Source organism: Helianthus annuus, chromosome 10, assembly GCF_002127325.2.
Source record: "Helianthus annuus cultivar XRQ/B chromosome 10, HanXRQr2.0-SUNRISE, whole genome shotgun sequence".
Classification (NCBI taxonomy): domain Eukaryota; kingdom Viridiplantae; phylum Streptophyta; class Magnoliopsida; order Asterales; family Asteraceae; genus Helianthus; species Helianthus annuus.
In genome coordinates, this window is record NC_035442.2 from 4,286,357 (window position 1) to 4,307,615 (window position 21,259).

At 40.6% G+C, this 21,259-nt stretch overlaps 1 long non-coding RNA gene across 1 annotated transcript; it reads left to right on the plus strand.

The window, feature by feature from the left end:
- Positions 1 to 17,890: 17,890 nt before the first annotated feature.
- On the plus strand, positions 17,891 to 19,516 carry LOC110880598. The gene is made up of 3 exons (XR_002559387.2): positions 17,891 to 18,009; positions 18,633 to 18,719; positions 19,427 to 19,516. It is a non-coding gene; the product is annotated as an uncharacterized LOC110880598 (long non-coding RNA).
- The last annotated feature ends 1,743 nt before the right edge of the window (positions 19,517 to 21,259 follow it).

The window sequence follows — 21,259 nt, forward strand, 5'->3', positions numbered from 1 at the left end:
GCACCAGTGTTGTTTGTGAAAAAGAAAGATGGATCGATGAGAATGTGTATCGATTATAGAGAATTGAATAAGGTTACGATTAAGAATCGATACCCATTACCTAGGATTGATGATCTCTTTGATCAATTGCAAGGAGCTAGGTATTTCTCTAAGATAGATTTAAGATCTGGATATCATCAGTTGAAGGTACAAGAAGAAGACATACCTAAAACTGCCTTCAGAACTAGGTATGGTCATTATGAGTTTACAGTCATGCCCTTTGGATTAACGAATGCCCCAGCAGCATTCATGGACATGATGAATCGAATCTGTAAACCATACTTGGATAAATTTGTGATCGTTTTCATCGACGATATACTTATTTACTCCAAAAGCCAAAAAGAACATTGTGAACACTTACACGTTCTCTTAACTTTGTTAAGAAAAGAAAGGCTTTATGCCAAATTCTCGAAGTGTGAATTTTGGCTGCAAGAAGTACAATTCTTAGGTCATGTGGTAAATCATGAAGGTATCCATGTAGATCCTGCTAAGATAGAAGCAATTACGAACTGGAAAGTTCCACAAACAGCTATGGAGATAAGAAGTTTTCTAGGCTTAGCTGGATACTATAGACGATTTATCAAAGATTTTTCTAAGATAGCCGTACCATTAACTAAGTTAACCTGTAAAGCTGCTAAGTTTGAATGGGGACCTAGACAAGAAGAAGCCTTTAAGATTTTAAAGCATAGATTGACGAATGCACCAATCTTAGCTTTACCAGAAGGAACAGAAGATTTTGAAGTATATTGTGATGCTTCAAAACTAGGCTATGGATGTGTGTTAATGCAACACAAGAAGGTAATTGCATATGCTTCTAGACAATTGAAAAAACACGAAGAAAATTATACGACTCATGATTTAGAATTAGGAGCCATAATTTTTGCCCTTAAGATATGGAGACATTATCTGTATGGAAGTAAGTTTACTGTTTATACAGATCATAAGAGTTTAAAATATATATTTGGGCAAAAAGAGTTAAAAATGAGGCAAAGAAGATGGATGGAGATGCTAAGCGATTACGACTGTGATATCCAATATCACGAAGGAAAGGCAAATGTAGTTGCAGATGCCTTAAGTCGTAAGTACCATGAGAAACAGAAACGAGTCCGTGCTTTGAGGTTAAATCTACAAGTAGATTTAATAGCACAAATTAAAGAAGTTCAGAAAACAACAATCAAAGATGATGCTGAAGGAATGAAAGGTTACCTAAAAGAACTAGAACAAGGAAATGATGGAATTTGGAAATTCCATAAGAAACGAATTTGGGTACCTAAGCAAGGAGAGTTAAGAAATAAGATTTTAGAAGAAGCTCATAAATCTAGGTATACCATGCACCCAGGAAACAATAAAATGTACCAAGATTTAAGGAATAATTTCTGGTGGATCGGAATGAAAAAGGATATAGCTGAATACGTATCCAAGTGCTTAACTTGTTCACAAGTTAAAGCTGAACATCAGAAACCTTCAGGACTACTACAACAGTTAGAAATGCCTGTATGGAAATGGGAACTCATAACAATGGATTTTGTTACCAAGTTACCCAGAACCAAAAAGGGTAATGATGCTATTTGGGTAATTGTCGATCGATTAACCAAATCAGCTCATTTTCTACCAATGAAAGAAACCTTTAGCATGGAAAGGTTAGCACAACTGTACGTGGACGAAGTAGTATCCCTACATGGAGTCCCGCTCTCCATTGTATCGGATAGAGATAGTCGTTTTACATCTCATTTCTGGACAAGTTTTCAGAAAGCAATGGGAACTCGACTAAATCTAAGTACTGCTTATCATCCACAAACAGACGGACAAAGTGAAAGGACAATACAAACTCTAGAAGACATGCTTCGAGCATGTGTAATTGACTTTGGTGGTAATTGGGATAGCCATTTGCCATTAATTGAATTCTCCTATAACAATAGTTATCATTCAAGCATCGAAGCTGCACCATTCGAAGCACTGTACGGACGTAAGTACAGAACCCCAGTATGTTGGGCAGAAATAGGAGAAAGTCAATTATCAGGTCCTGAAATTGTACAAGAAACTACTGACAAGATAACTCAGATCAAGGAAAGATTGAAAACAGCCAGAGATCGCCAGAAAAGCTATGCAAACAATCGTCGCAAGCCGCTCGAATTCCAAGTAGGAGATAAAGTACTTTTAAAAATTTCTCCTTGGAAAGGAGTAGTACAATTCGATAAGAAAGGAAAGCTGAGTCCCAGATACGTAGGACCATTTCCAATAAGCCAACGAATAGGACCAGTTGCTTATCGTTTACAACTACCAGAAGAATTAGCTGGAGTACATGATGTATTTCATGTATCTAATCTCAAGAAATGTCTATCAGATGAGTCCCTGGTAGTACCTCTTCAAGATGTAGAGGTGAACGAAAAGTTGAAGTTTATAGAGAAACCACTACAGATCGAAGATAGAAAAATCAAGTTTCTCAAACACAAACGACTGGTGTTGGTCAAAGTCAAATGAGAATCCAAGAGAGGACCAGAGTATACTTGGGAACTGGAATCAGAAATGAAGCGAAAGTACCCTCATCTATTTCAGTAAATCTCGAGGACGAGATTTTTCTCAAGGTGGGGAGGATGTAACAACTGTCACGAAAATCGATAATTAGGATGATAATTAGGCAATAAGAAAACCCTAATTGAAACACCCAAGTGATTCCGCATAAACCCTGAAATTTTCATAACAATCGGAATCAGGATCAGGGCCCCTAAAACTCAGGGGGGTTAAACCCTAGTGGACGTTTATCCTATAAACTTGCTGTGGAAGTAAAAATTCGTTTGATTGACAACTCATCCAAGCTACTGGGACACGAACCTAACCTAGCCTAAAAAGTAACCCGTCGCGCCACGCGACAGGACCAGGTTTCCCTGTCGCGAGACGCGAGGGAACACATTTTTCAGATATAAATAGGGGACGTTGGCACTTGAAATTTTGTGATAATTCGACGTCGAAATTCTCTGTAACCATCGAGTTATAGAGAAAATCATTCACAGCACACACTAATATCGAAACGCTGCCACAATCAGGGTAATAACTCGATCGCTATTACGATTCAACGTCCGATCGATTATAACTATCCAACGATTATCCTAGTGCTGCTCAAATTGAGCTTGTACTTTGATTATTCGTCGTGATTTCGACTTGAATATTAGAGTGCTGTTCGAATTCGGACTATGCTCTGTTATTCGTTGTGAATCCGATTGATTATCGAGTATTGCACTGATTAATCGTTGTGAAGGTTTAATCTCGTGAATTGACGTAATTGCTGTATTAGTTACTAACCTGCCTGTGTGTGCATTGTGTTAAATTAGGTTTAATCAAGGCTAATCAGTAGGCTTATATCTTGCTCGTTAATCTGCAATGTGAGTCATTCTTCTTTTTAAATTGTTTTCTCACAGTTTGTGAGTAAGTATTACAATACCTCAAATTATTTTCAAGGTTATAATTACATGGATTAAGTCTTTGTAAATCACCAAATTACAGCTGGTATGTGGGGTATTGTGCACATTACTATTTTTTTTATCACTCTAGGTGAGTGAGTATCACTCTATGTGAGTGAACTGTCACTATTGGGGCGACGGGACCCAATAGTGGTATGACCACAGTCACAGATCCGGTCGAGTGACAAATACCCATTCTTGATAATTGGTTGATAAAAACATTGTAATCGCTCTTAATACTGTGAATTTATAACTAACGGGTCGTTTTAGAAAACAGAATGATTCACTCAGTATTTCCCCGCTGACAAAAGCATTTTCAAACATGTTTCAGGTGATCTGTGTGATCCAGGAAAAGTGCAGTAAAGCACTATCAAGCTCAAGAAGTGGCTCAGTGTAAATAAACCAATAAAACGTGTTTTGAAAAATAAAGATTTCTGTGTGGAATCAACTTATTGTAAATTATGGGATTTATCCCTTAAAACTTTGTGTAATATATTAAACGAGCATTTTACGGTGAAAAGATCCTGTAATAAAAGACTTCCACTGCCGCATAAATTAAATACCACGGGTACCACGTGACTGCTCGCGGCTCCCGATTCCGTCCAGGGTGGGTCGGGGGTCGCGACAATTTATATGTTGCATTTTACACACATCAAATACCCCCACACTTGAACTTTTGCTTGTCCTCAAGCAAAACTCTTTAAATGTGGCTTACACTCCCAAATGGAATGGGTAGGAGAGAAGGTTTTTTGGCTTGTCGTAGAGTGTCGGGAATCCAAGATCTTTTTGGGTTTTATTTTTATTTATTTACAATCCTATTCGTTATGATTTATTTAGAACGTTTCATAGGACAAATTACTTATTTGGGCATAACATGCCTTTTTAAAATTCCATTTACATACAAGTTCACATACCTCACGGGAGAAATCACTCAACACTCGGCCGAAGGTGTATTTTTTTTTAGTGAATCGCTCGAGAGCGGCATGGAACTTACGCCTTCCATAGGCTTGCCAAGCAATCAATCCTCCTCCTTTTTAACTTTATACCTTTGTAAATATCAAGAGGACTTTTTGGGTGAAAGGTTAGGCTTGGGCTAAAGGTGGGTGGTTGGGTTAGTGGTTAGTAAAAAAGACGAAAAGCGTAAAACGCGTCGGTTTTCGTAACACATTTTGTTTTTAGTGACTTTTTATTTTGAAGTATTTCTCCAAACAAGCTTTTGTTTGCATAGCTTTGTTTGTTTTTAACTTCATCATTTTTTTTGTCACTTAAAAGAACGAGCTTGAAAAACCGAGCTTGTTACTAAAATAAAGGGTGAAAAATAAAAAGGGTTTTTGGTGGGTAAAAAGGGTTTAGGGTGAAGAAACGAAAGGTTTAGGCTCAAAGGGGTTAACTAAGGGGATTTTGGGTAGGTGGTAAAAAAATTTGAAAAATAATGGTGTAGAAAGAAAAAATGGTTAGTCCTAATGCCTCCATCATTTACTTACTTGGGTTTAAGTTGGTAAGGACCGGGAATGAATCGTCGTGGCAAGTTCTAGAGTTGTAAGAACCAAGCGGCTATTCACACAAGAAACGAAAAATGAGCATTTAGTCTAAAGATGTCATTTTGTATGCTCAATAAAGGCTCAAAACTCACTTTTGTGGGAATGAGTTTTTAATGTGATCAAGTATATATAATCAAATTTTAACTAGATTTGTTATGCCGTTTCATAATTTCTTATGTTGGTTCTTGTTATCACGACGTTCTCGGTTGTAAATTTCATAAAAATATAACCTTATTAATCTTGGGATTCCCAACTTAAACTTTAGACAAGTAAGAAAAAATGAAAATTTTTGAAAAAATTTGGGGTGTTTAGCGGTTCCAATAGAGTTTTGTGTAAGGCTTGTTGTTAGGACTTGCAAAATTTCAAGGTGTTAGCTTCCCCCACACACTTAAATTACACATTGTCCTCAATGTGTCCCAAAAATAAATTTTTAGGTTGATTGGATGTGTAATGTGTTGTTAAAAAGCAAAGATTTATGTTACTGGCAGTCTGGACACGGCCCCGTGGGGACCGGACACGGCCCCGTGTTCAGGTGCCAGTAACAGAAATTAAAGAAATGAGACAGAAGCCTGGACACGGGGGCGTGTCTGGTGAACACGGCCCGTGTCCAGTTACCTGAACTAGGCGTTTTCTTGCAGGTGGCTCAGCACGGGGCCGTGTTGGTTGAGCACGGCCCGTCTTGAGCCTTCTGTAATGGGGATTTGTGTCGGGTTGCTTCGTTCTTTGTGCATGGGGCCATTTTTCTCGTTCCCTTTTCATCCATTATCACCACGAGTGTGTTTTATTTATTATAAACCTATCAGACCTTAGAAACCATCATTTCATTGCAAACATAGAGAGATACATATAGTTTCACAATAAACTAAAAACTTAACTAAATAACTAGGGGATACACGAGGTTATCATAAAGGGTTCTACTTATTTAAGAAAATTTCGGGAATAGTTTCCCGATGTAGTAAGACCTTTAGCCGATTGTTCCTTGGATATTGTTCAAAGCCACTCTTCTATCTCCCTTGGAAGGAAGAAAGCAGCTTCATTTTCCTCAGTGGCTTGAGGAGGAACATTCACCGGGACTCCTTGCACCACCCTCTGCGGAGGCTCTTGGTGCATGGCATACCATTCGGCCGGAATGATGACCTCGGGTACTACATTCCACGCTCTTTGGGTTATTATGGGAACCAAAGGCGGGGAAGCGAGAAGGTTTAACCTCTGGTGCAAGAGGTTCACTTCTCGAAGACAGCCTTCCAACCCCACCGTCAGATGGTTAATACGGTCCACTAATGTTTCTTCTACTCCCGTCATTTCGTCTATGGCCTCCCTTAAGGCGTAAACGTAGTTCACTAGGGAGTCTTCTGCTGTGGACGACCTTCTCCCATTTCGGTTACCTCTTGAAGATGATCCGCTTGTTCTGCTGGCCATTTTCTGTGAAAGAAACCGAAGATAGCTAAATTTTTGCAAAACAGTTCCTCGAACACGGCCCCGTGCTCGCTGAGCACGGCCCAGCACGGGGCCGTGTTCAGTTGTCTGCAGGATTTTTGGCTAAGGATTCTTGGGGTTTTAAATTATTTTAATGATTTTTTACTATGTTTTAAGCTTAGATAATTTAAAACAAAGTTGTACAACTAACTTTAAACAAGAATCCGTAGCAAATAATCTTACAAACTTCACATAGAAGGTTGGAATCATGGAGTTTCCAAACTCCCATGGAGGAGATGTTGAAAAAAAAAATTTGGAAGAAGGGGAAATGAACAAAAGTGGAAGGGACAAGATGGTCCTTGGGAACCTTCTTTTAGCATTTACCTAGGATGGTATATGTGAAGATCCCAGGAATCTCTGTCTAGTGAAGTGGTAAAAAATGAGCAGGAATCAGGCTGCATTTAAAGAAAACAACAGCACACTGGACACGGCCCCGTGTCCGCTGGACACGGCCCGGTGTGCAGAGAAAATCCTGACACATTTTGTCCGTATTCTGACAAAATCAGAAGAAAATCTTTTGGGTGAGCACGGGGGCGTGTTGGCCGGACACGACCCCGTGTCTGGAGACTGTCTTATGGGTTTTTTTGTTGTTCCTAAGGATCTTATTCATATTGGGTGGTTCCTTACTGGATGGAACAACCCCAAAGTGCCTAAGATACCTTAATTGTCCTATACTAAGGCGAGAACGCAAGAGGTTGTCGGTGAGGGTAATTCCTATTTTCATTCTAGGTGGACAAGTCCAACCCTTTCCCGGGCTCTCGTTAAAGAAGGTGTATGCCGAATCGCTCAGGTCTATGTATGCATTGAACAAAGTCGATGGAGAGTCCTTCACGGCACAATCGGCACAGGGACGACTATCGTCCAAGTCTTTTCTAGGCATGAAGGTATTTTCGGGAGCAACGAGGTTGTCGGAATGCGGTTCCAACATTCCCTCACGGTCATCGTCTTGGGGCGGATCAATAAAATCCTTCCTAAGTTCTTTTGACCAATTTAGAATTAGTTCTTCTAGTTGAAATAACTCGTCAAGGAGCATTTCCCCTAGAATATCTGGCTGGGCGCATTCGAGGGAGAGATAGTGCTTATTTTTACTTTCGCCCCTCTTAAGGTTATAAGGAATTGGTGGGTCTATATAGTGGGGCCTATAATTTAGAAAATAACATTTTAATTCTTCATGTTTGCCTCCACATAATTGACACCACATACCATAAGAGTGCCGAAAGTAAAAAGAATTACTATCACTCATGTTTGTGTCAGAAATTACCAACCGCCGGGATCTCACGGTTCTGTTTTCAGTAAGAGAATCTTGGGCACGGGGGCGTGTTGAGTGAGCACGGCCCCGTGTTCAGCTTACTGTCTGACTTAAAACAGGATTGCCAGTTCCAATGATTGAGCACGGGGGCGTGTTCAGCGGGCACGGCCCGTGCCGAGCTCTGCAGAAGCTGAAAAACTAAGAAAATCCTAAAAAAATTAAAAAGAAAAATAAAAATATGATTAGGCCGTTGATTCCTAACTTTCTTAAAATCCTTGTGTCCCCGACAACGGCGCCAAAAACTTGATGCGTGTGTAGTGTAATATATTTTTAGAATATAATTAAGCCCTTTTTACACCTTTAGCCAAGTTTTAAATTTATAAAACACGATATTCACTAACACTAAACACACATATGGGCAAGTGCACCCATCGTGGACGTAGTATAGTGTTGGTAAGATACCGAGGTCGTCCAAGGACACAAGAGCTTTTAGTACCGGTTTATCCTCAACGTCTAATCAAATCAAAAAGTTAAAAAATGTTTTTAAACTAAGAAAATAAAAACTAACTAAATGCTGAAAAATAAAAATAAAATAAAAACAAATAGACAAGATGAATCACTTGGATCCGACTCGTGTATTAGTATAACCTTTGATTATTTTCGCACTTTTGCACTTGTTTAAGAGATTATCTTAGTTATTGTAGTAGGCCCCTCTTTTGAAGGCGACGTTACCCTCAACCCAGTAGTTTGAGTCAGCAAGGATACAATCCTAAAGGGTTGGATTATTGGAAGATAATGAATTAAGTTATTAATGCAAATTGTGGTAGGCCCCGCTTTTGGCGGTGACGTTACCCTCGACTAAGTAGTCTGAGTCAGCAGGGATACAGTCCTAAATAGCCGGGTTATAGTATTAATAGTAGTTAACTTATGAGGGGGTCAAAGAGTTTGGATCCCCGCCATCCAATACCTATGGGCATTGAAGGAGATCCTACTAAATTTGACCCAGGTCCCTTGCAGGACCTCTAAACGCTGAACAAGGGCAAGACCCTTACCAAACCGTTCCCTTAACCCCCGACCAGGTAGCCAACATACCTCCATATAGACCGTGGAGATATGAATGGTGAAAATCTTTTATTTTATATAGACAGTAAAATAATGCCAAGACACCACGGACAAACGATAAGGAAAGATCACCTTCAACATAAGCAACTAATTATTAAAGTCATTAATACAAAACCAAATAAAAAGTGCAAAAGATTAAAAATAAAAAGTATTATACTAAACACTTGTCTTCACCAAGTGATGTAAGAGACTTAGGCAAACATGGCCTTGGTTGTCAAGAACTCTTACTATCAATCTTGGATCCCGAGACGATCACACACTCTACGATGGACAATGTATGATGGTGGTGGATGATGGTGTTATGGTGGTGGTGGGTGGTGGATGAAGTGTGAGAGAGGTGGTGTGCCAAGGGATGAGTTGGAATGAAACCAAGTACTCCTATTTATAGGCTGAACAGAAGGCTGGGCACGGCCCCGTGTCCGCTGGACACGCCCCCGTGTCCGCTGGACACGCCCCCGTGCCCGTCTGACACTCTCTCTCTTCATTAATTGTAATTCGCAATTACAATTAATGCGCCTGCTGTACTTTCGCCACGCCCCCATGCTCACTGGACACGGTCCCGTGGTGGGCAATAGAAGCTTCTACAGGTTTGTCTTTTCTGCTGTTCCTTGGGCACGGCCCCGTGCTGGCTGAGCACGGGGCGTGTTCAGGCTTCTGTTTTCTCTTCTTTGCTTGGGAGGATGCCGTTGAGGGTTCGGGCAATCTACTTTTGCTCCTTTTCTTGTATTTATGTTAGAATTAGCTGTCTTTTTGCTTCTTTTGTGAATCTGAGCTCATTTCATCCTGAAAATACAAAAGGAAGACAAAAACACTCTTTTTCTAACATTAGTACTTAAAAAGGGTTAGTTTTATGCCTTGTTTGATGTAATTTATATGTTGCATTTTACACACATCACATACTATACTACATCGCAAGGCGTGACAGTCTCAATCGCAACTCAAAGCGTGTAATCGCTAGACTTTTCGTAAGTCAACACGCTCGCAATCGCATTATCGCTGGAATCTATCTCGCAAATCGCAATCGTATACTATGTGACTCGCGCTATCGCTTATGGTATGTTCTCAATCTCAAACGCTTAATATGTGGCTCGAAATCGCAATAGCATATTGTGCGTATCTCGTAATCCCTACCGCTGGTTATCCCTCGTTGTGTGAATCGCTATTGCCTTCAGTGTGTTCTCGCTTAATCGCTTATGTGTGTGTGTCACTTGTTAAATATCGCTTATTACGCGTGTATCGCTTACCGCTACTGTGTATCGCTTGCTGAGAATCGCGTACTGTGAATCGCTTCACAAGTATCGCGCGTCACCCGTCGATTTTCGCCTTAACGCTTCTCGCAACCATCTCATCGCTTCGATATTTTCATCGCTTATCGCCATCGCTACTTGTGTTATCTGTGTTATGTTAGCACACATCACCTCGCCTCACGAGACGAAACTAATAGGGCTAAGATATGGTAGTGTTTTAGTCGTATCCGCTGACTTTCGTGGAAAAAGGCCATGTGGGCTAATGTTAGTTTAAAATTGTGGTGTTATTAAATCAAAATGAATCGCATATCTCCATCATTTGCAACGCATCGACTGCCGCTTATCACTCGACGGTTGTCGCTATCACTTGACGCTATCACTCATCGCTTTTCGCTTGTCGCTTTTCGCTTATCGCCGTCGTCTTCGCTTACTATGCTTGGTGTCTGGTGTTCGTGTTATCGATTATCGCGTATCGCGTATCGCTCCTCGCACTCGCTTGTGTTGCTAAACTGAGTTCGAAAACGACTTCATCACCCAGTTCGCTTTTCAAGACTTGGTTCAACCCTTCTCGATTGGACCGAGTCATCGCAATTTTGTTTGTGTTATGTCGACACAGATGACACTGCCTCACGGGACGGAAGCCATATGAATAAAACATGGTGGATACGCCGCTGGTACTTCCTATATATAAGTGTTTTAGACATATTGTAGAACTTTCGTGGAAAAGTGCCATGCGGGGTCGACCTTAAATTTAAATTTTTGGTATAATGAAAAGACCATATTTACACGAATTTTGAACTGATCTTTTCTTACAAAACTTTTCCTAAAAACTAATCAAAAACCTTTGTACAAAACGAGATTTTCTTGTAACACCAGTGTGACAATCGACTCAAGTCAACGCCGTGTGGCGAGAAAATTTCGTAAAATGAGTTTTAGTCACTTTAAAATCTTTCAGTAACCTAACAAAAACCCTCCTCATGGCGCTGGTGTGAATGTCGCTACAGATAACGCCGCATCATGGGAAGATTTTCATAAACAAGTTTTTCCCAAATGAACCGACTTTTCAAAAATTCAAAATGCTCCGAAATCGCATTTTTGTGTGTGTTATCGCCCTTGATTATACGAATCGCTTTAACCTGTCGCTCTCGCTTAGTCTTCACAATGTCTCGCATGTTATTTCTCTGTCGATCGCTCGCTATCTCGTCGCTTTTATCGGTACTCTCATTCGCATCAACACTAACAACCCTTCCTATGGATTAATTTCGGGACGAAATTCCCTAAAGCAAGGGAGACTGTAACAACCCGCACTTTCGTGCGTTGTTACTACTCGTTATACTCGTTACGCCTAGCACCAGAGATTCCGATCATAATGTACCTATATCGCATACATCGCTATATCGCAATATTTTCGCATATTATCTCATACTTTATCGCTATCACATCACATTGCACTTGCTGACAACCACGAGGATGCCGAGTGAGGACCAATTCTACCCTCCTTGATAGCCGTGATGTGTCGCAGTGCAACTCATTACTTAAAACACATTAACGTTCACGATGACATTGAGAGAGGACCTATTCTACCCTCCTCGATGATCGTGATGCGTCGCAAAGTAATCGCATATTGGAAACGAAACTGGTTATTGTATCGCAACTTTGAAATATGAATATGTATATACGACCCAACGTGTCTAATTATAATAAATATATGAAATGTGGATGAGAATGCGTAACCAAACTATCACAACGCTTAACAATCGAAACAAAACATCGAAACGCAATTCACCGGAGACCACCGATCGAATGACTGGTCGATCGGACAGCCAACCGATCGGACAACCATCCGATCCATGGCCCTCCCTTCCCCTTCTCTCCTCTTCACCTGTAAATAACCCTTGTCACATCACTTTAACAGTGATGTGACAGCTCTCACTCGACCAGCACGCTTTGGGGCCATTTCCTCTCGATTATTCACAATTCTTGTAAGTTTCTACCTCAAATCTTGTACTTATATGATCTACACGCACTCCTTCATCTTTTTTCACCATCAAATCTCACTTTTCACCGTTAAATCCTCGGATTTGAGCCGTTCCAAGGTGATGTCATCATGGAGTTCTTAGGAACAATGAAGTGTGACTTCATCTCATCAAGAACAGTACAGATCTGATAGATTCCACGGTGTATAAACACAAATCTCACCTAAATCCAAGTCAAATCTACGTTTCTAAGTTTTCTTCAAACTTACTTCACTTTTCACTCGAAACCGGTAACAACAGAGCTCGTACAGACCTTCTACTCTTTTTCTAGTAAAGTGTCAGTTTGAGAACTGGTTACTATCAACGAGATGACCAGCTTATCATGTTAAACACGAACAACCATCAAGAACAGTTAACTGATCGGACGGGGTGATTCCCATCCGATCCGATGACTTGGACTTGGTAGAGTTCCATTGTTTAGCTCGTAGTCATACCATCTCGATCAAATCGCAAAACTTAGCAAAACACCCAAGTTACAAGACGATCAGATTTTGGGACGGACTGCCACCCGATCGACTTGCAAACCGATCGGATTGCACATGGTATCAAGACTTAAACAATTTTCAAACATTCAAGGATCTGAACAACGAACAGATTGCCGTCCGATCGGATTGCCATCCGATCGAACGACCATCCGATCGGCTGATTTTGGATCCTCAACACTTAAACGTTTTACAAATCCTCATCACACATCAGTTCCAACGGATTGTCATCCAATCGGATTTCCATCCAATCGAGCGACCAGTCTGCTGTGAACTTATCACCAACCAAAGTGCCTTGCCAATCGGATCACTGTCCGATGGAACAACCACCCGATCGAGTTGCCACCCGATCGATCGGCCGTTCGATCGACCGACCCGAAAGGTAGAGAAACTTCCCTGTTTTCAAAATGCTACAACGAAAACTTCAAAAGGCAAACCATCATACACAAACACATCTTTCCCAATGAGGTAGCAATCCAATCGAATGGTCACCCGATCGGATGGCCATCCGAACGAATTGCCACCCGATCGACCGGCCACTCGATCGGATTGCCATCCGATCGGAGTACTGTCCGATCCTTTGACACTTTGCACCGATTAACGCGTTATGCAATGCTTACACTATTGATCTGCAATCAGGCTAATCTCAGACGCTCTCCATTCAATCCAACCAAGTTGTGTTTGCTTGCTGAGCACCGACTGTGAGTATACTTGATCCCTTTTTGCTTTTGCACTTTTGGGTGTAACATACGTTGCTATCAAATCAAATCACATCAAATGCTTAAACTAATTACCAATTGCGAATGACCAAATCAAGCATGATCCCTTTTAGTCGCATTCTACATCAAATCAAGCCAGGAGGTCTAGAAACTCACCAAAAAAAATCTAGGTTGTCGGATTTGTATTGTTCGAGAGGACAAGAAATCTGTGATGACTTATGTGATTGTACTGATTGTTAGTATGGGATAACAAACGTAATAAATACTATGGCAATATAGTTGTTATGGATTCTCTTGAGCAATCTGATTCGCCTAGTGCCGTGCCCCGATGATTCTGCTATCGGTTGGGGTGTGACAGATTGGTATCAGAGCCATAACTATAGGGAATTAGATAAAATTTTGTGACTCGACCTAGTCCGGGTTGACATCTTAGAAATTGACCTAGTCTATAGTCTAAGTACCAATAGGCCGACTCGTGCGAACTTAGTAGGAATTGCACGGGCCTACTCGATACTCTCGTTCGAATTCACTAAAACTACTACTTCGTGTGAACATCGCATACTTCAATTTCACGCGAAGAGCCTTTCCTAAGGCTAGAATATTACTTAGCCTTTCCTAAGGCCAACACAATACACACGTTTTCGAAAATACTCGCATATCACAACCGAGTGATCCAGTCGAGACCAGGTGTGAAAACCAAGAACTCTCGATAAGATTGCTCACTCAGCGCATTTTCTAGCACGAGAACCCTTCGTTGAGTTACGAGTGACATCCATATCTCAACAAAGGTCTCCATTTCGAAATCTAGTGGAACTCACGAATTTATTCGAAGAGCATAACCACATTTAGGAACGAAGTTATAAGTCAGGGGTGAAACCCGAATCTTAGTAAACCGTTCCACTCTTGATAAAATGGTTTTCAAAAGCTCTCACCAAGGACTTGACTATAACGACGACTCGAGGCACGCGATGACTAGGAAGACGAATGCCATGAGATGCATCCCAGTGGAAGCATAAGTCTTCTAGGTCAACGCGCGTGCACGAACTTGTTGGGTATAGTTGGGTTACCTTGGGTAGTCGACGCCTAAACACCCTAGGCACTCCGATTATTATGCTAATCCTACGACTCGCCGGTTTTACGCTTTAATGAACTTAATTACGCTTCATGTGTTTATTTTACGCCTTATCGATTTCTCGATACATCTATTTCCGCTCATTGTTTTACAAAACGCACAACTCGCATAGCCATTGATGTGTGTAAAATGCAACATATAAATTACATCAAACAAGGCATAAAACTAACCCTTTTTAAGTACTAATGTTGGAAAAAGAGTGTTTTTGTCTTCCTTTTGTATTTTCAGGATGAAATGAGCTCAGATTCACAAAAGAAGCAAAAAGACAGCTAATTCTAACATAAATACAAGAAAAGGAGCAAAAGTAGATTGCCCGAACCCTCAACGGCATCCTCCCAAGCAAAGAAGAGAAAACAGAAGCCTGAACACGCCCCGTGCTCAGCCAGCACGGGGCCGTGCCCAAGGAGCAGCAGAAAAGACAAACCTGTAGAAGCTTCTATTGCCCACCACGGGGCCGTGTCCAGTGAGCACGGGGGCGTGGCGAAAGTACAGCAGGCGCATTAATTGTAATTGCGAATTACAATTAATGAAGAGAGAGTGTCAGACGGGCACGGGGGCGTGTCCAGCGGACACGGGGCCGTGCCCAGCCTTCTGTTCAGCCTATAAATAGGAGTGCTTGGTTTCATTCCAACTCATCCCTTGGCACACCACCTCTCTCACACTTCATCCACCACCCACCACCACCATAACACCATCATCCACCACCATCATCCATTGTCCATCGTAGAGTGTGTGAGTCGTCTCGGGATCCAAGATTGATAGTAAGAGTTCTTGACAATCAAGGCCATGTTTGCCTAAGTCTCTTACATCACTTGGTGAAGACAAGTGTTTAGTATAATACTTTTTATTTTTAATCTTTTGCACTTTTTATTTGGTTTTGTATTAATGACTTTAATAATTAGTTGCTTATGTTGAAGGTGATCTTTCCTTATCGTTTGTCCGTGGTGTCTTGGCATTATTTTACTGTCTATATAAAATAAAAGATTTTCACCATTCATATCTCCACGGTCTATATGGAGGTATGTTGGCTACCTGGTCGGGGGTTAAGGGAACGGTTTGGTAAGGGTCTTGCCCTTGTTCAGCGTTTAGAGGTCCCGCAAGGGACCTGGGTCAAATTTAGTAGGATCTCCTTCAATGCCCATAGGTATTGGATGGCGGGGATCCAAACTCTTTGACCCCCTCATAAGTTAACTACTATTAATACTATAACCCGGCTATTTAGGACTGTATCCCTGCTGACTCAGACTACTTAGTCGAGGGTAACGTCACCGCCAAAAGCGGGGCCTACCACAATTTGCATTAATAACTTAATTCATTATCTTCCAATAATCCAACCCTTTAGGATTGTATCCTTGCTGACTCAAACTACTGGGTTGAGGGTAACGTCGCCTTCAAAAGAGGGGCCTACTACAATAACTAAGATAATCTCTTAAACAAGTGCAAAAGTGCGAAAATAATCAAAGGTTATACTAATACACGAGTCGGATCCAAGTGATTCATCTTGTCTATCTGTTTTTATTTTATTTTTATTTTTCAGCATTTAGTTAGTTTTTATTTTCTTAGTTTAAAAACATTTTTTTAACTTTTTGATTTGATTAGACGTTGAGGATAAACCGGTACTAAAAGCTCTTGTGTCCTTGGACGACCTCGGTATCTTACCAACACTATACTACGTCCACGATGGGTGCACTTGCCCATATGTGTGTTTAGTGTTAGTGAATATCGTGTTTTATAAATTTAAAACTTGGCTAAAGGTGTAAAAAGGGCTTAATTATATTCTAAAAATATATTACACTACACACGCATCAAGTTTTTGGCGCCGCTGCCGGGGACACAAGGATTTTAAGAAAGTTAGGAATCAACGGCCTAATCATATTTTTATTTTTCTTTTTAATTTTTTTAGGATTTTCTTAGTTTTTCAGCTTCTGCAGAGCTCAGCACGGGCCGTGCCCGCTGAACACGCCCCCGTGCTCAATCATTGGAACTGGCAATCCTGTTTTAAGTCAGACAGTAAGCTGAACACGGGGCCGTGCTCACTCAACACGCCCCCGTGCCCAAGATTCTCTTACTGAAAACAGAACCGTTAGATCCCGGCGGTTGGTAATTTCTGACATAAACATGAGTGATAGTAATTCTTTTTACTTTCGGCACTCTTATGGTATGTGGTGTCAATTATGTGGAGGCGAACATGAAGAATTAAAATGTTATTTTCTAAATTATAGGCCCCACTATATAGACCCACCAATTCCTTATAACCTTAAGAGGGGCGAAAGTAAAAATAAGCACTATCTCTCGCTCGAATGCGCCCAGCCAGATATTCTAGGAGACATGCTCCTTGACGAGTTATTTCAACTAGAAGAACTGATTCTAAATTGGTCAAAAGAACTTAGGAAGGATTTTATTGATCCGCCCCAAGACGACGACCATGAGGAAATGTTGGAACCGCATTCCGACAACCTCGTTGCTCCCGAAAATACCTTCATACCTAGAAAAGACTTGGACGATAGTCGTCCCTGTGCCGATTGTGCCGTGAAGGACTCTCCATCGACTTCGTTCGATGCATACATAGACCTGAGCGATTCGGCATACACCTTCTTTAACGAGAGCCCGGGAAAGGGTTGGACTTGTCCACCTAGAATGAAAATAGGAATTACCCTCACCGACAACCTCTTGCGTTCTCGCCTTAGTATAGGACAATTAAGGTATCTTAGGCACTTTGGGGTTGTTCCAACTAATCAAGAGCCACCCGATACAGGTAAGCTCCTTAAAAAACAGACAACTTCATAAAAAGATCCCTCGACACGGGGCCCTGTCCAGCCAACACGCCCCCGTGTTCACCGAAAGATTCCCTTCTGATCAGTACATCAGAATACGGACAAACTGTGTCAGAATTTCACCTGCACATGGGGCCGTGTCCAACGGGCACGGGGCCGTGTCCAGGATGCTGTCGTTTTCTATAAATGCAGCCAAGAATTATGCACATTTGGATCAACTTGGGACAGAGATTTGAAGGAATCTTCTCTCAAACTATCCTAGGTAAGTCTAAAAGAAGGTTCCAACAACCCATCTTGTCCTTTCCTCTTCTAGCCATTTCCTTCTTCTTCATCTTTGTAACACCCCAAAATGGGTTTGATAATTTAAACTCGGTTAATATAAAGGAACCGGGTAAAATACCGTTTAGGGTAAAAACGGAACCGTAAATAAAAGTTGACTAGAAATATTTAACCAAGTGGTGACATGTATATAAGTAACAAGATAACGAGTGTAAGTCTCATTATTAATTGAAACGAAGTTTAAGGGACCAAAACCGTTAAAAAGGGAAACATGATCTATTAAATAAAGGAAAACACACACACACATACTTGGTGTGTGCGTGGAACGAGCAGGAAGAAGAAGAACAAGGGTTCAAACCCTTGTTCTTGATAAATCTTCAAATTGAAGGGTGGAATGAGGTCCAAATTCACAACTGAACATGAATTAACGATCACCTTCACAAGGGGATCATAAGGTATGTCTTAAAATTTAGATTTGATGATCTTGTTCGAAGTGGGTTATGATCAATCCATGAATTTGTATGAAATTAAGCATGTAGAGGTGTTAGAACATCAAGTAGAACTTATGTTATGAGTAGATTCAAGTAATTGGGTGATTTAGAATAAAACCCATTGCATGAGTGTGAAGATGATGATCATGATGAACTTGAAGATGTTATAGTGTGATTTTGTGATATATAGGGTGTAGTATGATAGGCTTAGATAGATAAACTTGATGTGGAATTTGTGATTATGAGATTTTGCTTGAATGTAAGGGTTCATAAGATGAAATAAGGAAGAACATGCTTAAAGCACTTGTACATTATGCTTAGAAAATGATACGCGCACCAGGTGTTTGATGAAATGTCTAAAAGACAATAATAAGTGAAATTGTATGCAAGTAGTAGGTAAATGGATATAGTTCATGTGAGTATTATGTAGGGATGATGTCGAGTATGTTTTATGCCTGTTTGAATGGATTAATGATGTTAAGTATGCTTTATGTAGGTCGTATATTAGATGTGAATTTGATATGGTTGTTCACATGTATAAGCATATATGCTAATAAGAATGTGAATGTAATGACATGAGTGTATAGGAATCATGTCGAGATGGATGGAGCGTTGAAGGCTAACGGACTAAGAAGACTCAACCAAGTAAGCGAACGCAAATACGGACGCGCAAGGTAAGTGTATCCCGGACTTACACTTTAGATGTAAATTGTAATGTAGTACAATGACCATTGTGAATCATGTGAGAAAGTATGAAACGATGGAAGTAACAAGGTAAGCTTACGGTAAATAAGTCGAAAGTGGTTAAGAAATAGTTTCTATTAATTATAGGTAAGAAGGAAGCTTACATGATGATATTATTCATAAAGATGAAATAAGTAGTTATACGCATAGGCATGAGTTTGATTGTAAGTAAGAAATTGGAACTCATAGGAGAGTATGACTAAGAACGCGTAAATGTGGAGAATTATGTGTATACGATTTACATACATAGACGTGTGTATTTAGGACTTGTAAGTAATACTGTGTAGAAAGTAAATTGTAAGTACTTGTATGGATAGAAGGGGTATGTATGCATGATTTGGAATTTACTTATATGCACAAATGAATAAGACTTGTTATGCGTATACATGAATATGTTCGTATGAATGAAATCTAATGATGCTAACCGTTTTCCTATTGAGAATGAAATGCGGATGCAGATATACTTGTAATGGAGGTTAAAGGTAGACACCGAAATCCAATGCGGGTGGTTTGAATGGATGAAGGGATGGATTAACATGAGCGAAAGCATGATATGTTGACACCTAATTACGCATGTTTAAATTTTATGTATGATGACACCGGTTACTAATGATGTGATTGTACGTGGTGTCTACAGGTTGTACAGAGCTGTGGATTCTCATCATGGAGTGTAAGCGGTCTAAGATCGAGTCAAGTCATGGATTGTACGTGTGGGCGCGTGGTCACGTAAAATAATATAAGTATGTCAGAATTTTATAAATCTACAGAATGTGTTAAAGTATTTGATGTAAAAGAGTGATTTAATGTATTTCTAAGTACGTTAGAATGAATATAATGAAAGAGAATTTTTAAGTTCGTATTTCCGCTGCGACTTTTGGTTAAAACGTGTTAGGGCGTTACAATCTTTCTCCAAGAACTACCATTAAAAGTTTGAATTCTTCAACCTTTGTGGTAGGAAGCAATGAGTTTTGTTCAAGGAATCTTGGTAAAAACATGTTATGTAACATTGTTTAAAGTTATTAATATCCAAGAAGCCTACATAAATTCAGAAAATAACTTAAAACTTCAAGATTCCTTGCTTCAAAATTCTGCAGAAAGATGAACACGGGGCCGTGCTCAATGAGCACGGGGCCGTGTCCAGATACTGTTTCATCAAATAAACTGTTTTTCGGTTTATTTTTCGTAGAATGTCAAGTGAAAATAGCGAAACATCATCCGTACATTCATCAAACAGCCGAAGAGGAAGGAGGCCCTCCGTTGAAGCTACACTTGTGCACTATGTGATAGCATTAAGGGAGGCTCTCGACGAAATGACGTCAGTAGAGGAGGTCCTAATTGACCGTATTAACGATCTTACGGTGGGGCTCGAAAGCAGCTTCCAAGAAATTAACCTCTTGCACCAAAGGTTAAATATTCTTGTAGCACCCCCGATGGAACCAGTCCTTCCACAACAGGATTGGAACTTGGCACTCGGGGTTAACAACCCTACCGGGTGGGAAGACTTTCCAGCAGAACCTCCCATGGAACACCCACAAGAGATTTCAGCGGAAATCGAAACTCCTCAAACTAATGCAAATGAGCCCTCCTTTCTCCTTCCAAGGGAGGTGGAGGAGTGGCTCGCCGACATGTGAGGAGGGCCACACCCGGAAGAAGGAGTTTCAAAAGGCCTTATCTAACCAAGATTAGTAGCTTCTTGGAAATTTTGCTAATTAAAATAAGACATAGGGCTAGAACTCCATGGTTTAATATTTATGTATTTTCATCTTTAGTTTTTATGAAATATCTCTCTATGTTTGCAATGAAATGATGGTTTCTAAAGGCTTGACGGTTTATAATAAATAAAACACACTCGTGGTGGTAATGGATGAAAAAGGGAACGAGAAAAATGGCCCCATGCACAAAGAACGAAGCAACCCGACACAAATCCCCATTACAGAAGGCTCAACACGGGCCGTGCTCAACTAACACGGCCCCGTGCTGAGCCACCTGCAGAAAAAACGCCCAGTTCAGGTAACTGGACACGGGCCGTGTTCACCAGACACGCCCCCGTGTCCAGGCTTCTGTCTCATTTCTTTAATTTCTGTTACTGGCACCTGAACACGGGGCCGTGTCCGGTCCCCACGGGGCCGTGTCCAGACTGCCAATAACATAAATCTTTGCTTTTTAACAACACATTACACATCCAATCAACCTAAAAATTTATTTTTGGGACACATTGAGGACAATGTGTAATTTAAGTGTGGGGGGGAAGCTAACACCTTGAAATTTTGCAAGTCCTAACAACAAGCCTTACACAAAACTCTATTGGAACCGCTAAACACCCCAAATTTTTTCAAAAATTTTCATTTTTTCTTACTTGTCTAAAGTTTAAGTTGGGAATCCCAAGATTAATAAGGTTATATTTTTATGAAATTTACAACCGAGAACGTCGTGATAACAAGAACCAACATAAGAAAATTATGAAACGGCA